Below are 4,452 nucleotides of genomic sequence, written 5' to 3' on the forward strand. Positions count from 1 at the left end.
GCTGAAATGTACGTATTCATCTTGAGCAATTCTAATGCTGAAATGTACGTCTACAGCTTGAGCAATTCTAATGCTGAAATGTAGGTATATAGCTTGTACAATTTTAATGTTGACATGTAAGTATACAGCTTGAACAATTCTAATGTTGAAATGTAAGTATACAGCTTGAACAATTCTAATGTTGAAATGTAAGTATACAGCTTGAACAATTCTAATGATGAAACGTAGGTATACAGCTTGAACAATTCTAATGATGAAATGTAAGTATACAGCTTGAAAATGAAACAAAACTGAGAACAGTAGTTGCGAAAGTCGCTTCAGTGTATGCTTCAATTAAGAACTAAGGATATATAAGCAAAAGATAAATTAAAATCACAAGACACCCGGGATCGTCCAATAATGAAAGTAGAGGATTGAGGAGTTTGTTTTGTTAAATGTCTACAGCATTACCGATGTGATATGTAACTGACAAGTGATAACTTCAAATCTTTTGTAGTGTCCAGATTTTTAATCGTGACTTGTTAAAGTACTTTAAAATTTGATGTCCGGAAACTGAATTTAAAATCAGCCTATCGATCTCTTAACTATTATTTTGGGAACAATACATATATATATATATATATACTTTGGAAATAATCAAAAGAAATCCTCGAAAAATAGACTTATTTTTACATTTATCCTTTAACCCCCACCCCATCGCAATCTGAAATTACGAACCTGCGAGATCCTCTTGGACCTACATTTTTCATTGTTGATTGTGTCCAGCAACAATTACGCATGATTGCTTGGCACTTGAGTTTTCATTGTTTAAAAATTCATTTGGTAAAGCACAAATTTACACTTAATAAGCGAAAAAGTTCAATAATTAGTTACAAAGGCTTTGCCAATTATTACTAAACTGCCTGGAGCCCGTTAAAAACAAATTTGCTAATTCAAACAGATATAAAGTTACATGGGTTCTACTTAGTGCAAATTAAAAATTCAATTAAGTTATCAGTTTAAAACTCAGTATAATTCATCTAATCAGGACAGACAGATAGAACTACTGTTATCACTAGTTCCCTCCTGCCCCAATGACTCAGTGGCAAGTCTCTGAATTTATAACCCCAAAAAATCGGGTTTCGATACTCGTGGTGGACACAGCACAAACAGTTCATTGTGTACCTTTGTGCTTAACAATAAACAAACAACAAATACAAACCACCGTACATACAATTTTATCTCGTCAATCTTTATAAAAATCTAAATGTGTGTGTGCTTCAAAATTCGAACACTATACTTCAGAAACAAATACTTGGCACAACCTTATTACTTATTAACAAGACCAGTGCCCTATCACTAAATTTTCCAACAGTATAAGTCGTTCCCATCAATGTTCACTTACAAACCCTGTCACTATGAGCATAATACCACACTATGATAGGTACAAAGACCAAAGCATAAAATACTATCACAGACTTACAATTATCTGTTTAAATCCGTCAAGAATCAGTGAAATGGTAGTATTATTATATCATAATAATTCATACCAAACGTTTTACACGTAAAATCGATAAGAGAAAAGTAACTCCAGGACCAGACTTGAACATGAAAAACACTACAGTTAGAGTTATAATAAAGAACATATAATAGTATAACCTGTTGAAAATGTATGAACAAGACGAGAAGAAAAATAGAAGAACTTATTATGATTTACATATCTAGAATATTCAAAGCTAACTTTCTTTCAAATATGAGTCTTACAAAAAATATAATAATAAGTCCAAAAAATCATTTTTTGCCAAAAACAGTTCTTGAATTGTCATCATAGAATAGTTGGTTTTAGTTGTTAGAAACATATATTGTAAACATTAATTTCTAGACAAGCCATCAACAAAATTTCGTACAATGTTCAACCACTGACCTGTCTAAGAATACAAACCCAATATGTAAGAAATCTATTTATATATTTATGATTTTATTAAGTAATAACCATTTCGTTGTGATTTTACAGTATTTTTTTTTCAAGAACAAGTTATTTTAAATCAATGTAAACATTGAAAGGAAGAATATAAAAAAACTGTTGTGTGAAATATAATATCTGCGGGAAGTGAAATTTGAATCGTCAATTTATTATTATATATTGCCACAGATTAAAACATTAGATTTTTTCTTCAGGTTATGTTTCGACAAATGTTATCATAATGTTATCAAAATGTTTCCTTTAAGAACAAAATAGTTATTCTTACGATTCTTATTTGAAAATAATATCTTACTCCTTTTTTATTATCAGTTTACGTAATTCAAATGTGCCGATATCCATGATTGCACTCCTGGTGATCGCATTTTGAAACAATGTTGTGCTCCTGGTTGTCTCAGTCCGCAGTAGTTTTAAAACAGTGTTGTACTCCTTGTGGTCTCCGAACATAGTACACTTTAAAACAGTGTTGTACTCCTAGTGGTCTCACTGTACAGTATGTTTTAAAGACGTTTTGTACTCCTGGTTGTCTCAGTACACAGTACATTTTAAAATAGTGTTGTACTCCTAATGGTCTCAAATTACGGTACTTTTTAAAACAGTGTTGAACTTCTGATGGTTTCACTATACAGTGCGTTTTAAAACAGTGTTGAAATTCTGATGGTTTCACTATACAGTACGTTTTAAAACAGCGTTGTTCTCCTGGTTGTCACAGTAAGGTAAAAGTTAAAAAATTGTCATTTACAAGCACTGAAAGATTAACTTAGTTTCCTAACATGAAATCGTGTAGGAAGACAAAAAGTGGAGCAAATTTTTGTCAAATTCATTAATCCTTCAAACATTCTTATTTTATTATTCAAAAGCTTTGAAAGAAGAACCATTTCCGTAACAAAGGCTTGTTTTTAAATACCTTACTCTTTACGTAAAGTGTATCATAGTTTAAAAATATAGTGTGAGTTTAACAACCACAGTCCAGTATACACTCTCATTATCTTGTTTACCAAATGTTAATTTATAGCTTTTATTTTCGAAAAAATAAAACAGCATCATATTTTACAACAAATGGGTTTTATTTTGCAAATAATAGTGTGTTTTATCTGTCAAGAAACACCTTTTTTATACTTTAAAAGAAAAAAATTAGTAATCTATTAAAAAGGTTATATATTGTTACGTGACGCTGGTAACACGTAATGAGTATCTAGAAAGATCGAGGAACTTGTCAAACGTCCTAGCGGTTGCTAGAATGGCGCTCTTATAAGTATATAAACCGGAAAATAAAGTGACGGTAACAATTGAACAGCAGAGAGAGAGATTGAAGATATAGACGGACAATTGAGTCAAGCGCGGTAGGAAGTAAAGTGCGTGAATCGTTCGTTAAGGATTATAGCGTGTGTTTAAGTTAAAGGGACTGTGGAAATTAAGTGTATTGCAAAGTTGAATTGAGAAATAATAAACTAGTTTTATTTGAGAAAGGACTTGTATCGCTGAAGTTCTTCGGAAAGAATTTTTACGAGTAATTAACTAATGACCAGAGACGTAACAAATTGGTGTCAGAGAGTGTGACAAAAAAAAGAAGATGGAAACGAGAAGCGACAAATCAAACTACAGCTTAGCAGATTTGATGGTAGCAATACAAGAACGGCAAAAGAAACAAGAAGAACTAGAAAATAAACATGAAGAGAGATTACAGCAGTGGTTGGAGGAGAAAGAAAATAAACAAGAAGAGAGACTATAGCAGTGGCAACTGGAACAAGAAAGAAAACAGGAAGAAAGTCTCCAACAGTTGCGGGAAAGTCAGCAGCAACTACAGGAAAGTCAACAACAGTGGCAAGAAGTACAAATGGAAAACATTAGTAAATTTCAAAGTGAATTGAATACATTAAAGGATGATTTACTGTCTTTTACACGAGGAAGATATATTACCCATTGACCTAATCAGCCTCAGACAACGGGAAGCCCCTTCCAGATACCGCAGCTAAACCCTAATGCAGACATCTTCAGTACTGTCAGAAGTCACATTCCAGACATGAGGTCGGCAATAGAGGTGATCTAGTACGAAGAAAGCCACAGGAATTCGATGGGAAGGCACCATGGGAAGCATAGAGAGCACAATTTGAGCTCCTGACAGAAATGAATGGATGGACAGAGAAACAGAAAGCAGTGTACCTGGCAATGAGCTTGAAGGGACAACCAGCAGACAACAGGCACAACTATAGAGCACCGGTAGTTGCTCTAGAAATCAGGTATGGAACTCAAAATCAGTCCGAAGTCTACAGGGCTAGGTTTAGGACTAGAGTCCGTGGCAAAGGAGAGAACCTGCAAGAGCTGGCACAGGATTTGGAAAGTATGGCACACAAGGCCTACCCAACTGCACCACCCGATGTCCTCAAGCTATTGTTGAGGGATTAGTTTGTAGACGCCTTGGACAGTCTACAACTGAAGATACAAGTGAAGCAAGCACACCCCTCTACTATAAAAGATGCAATGGCCAGATC

This window comes from Limulus polyphemus, unplaced genomic scaffold, assembly GCF_000517525.1.
Source record: "Limulus polyphemus unplaced genomic scaffold, Limulus_polyphemus-2.1.2 Scaffold3987, whole genome shotgun sequence".
NCBI classification, from domain to species: domain Eukaryota; kingdom Metazoa; phylum Arthropoda; class Merostomata; order Xiphosura; family Limulidae; genus Limulus; species Limulus polyphemus.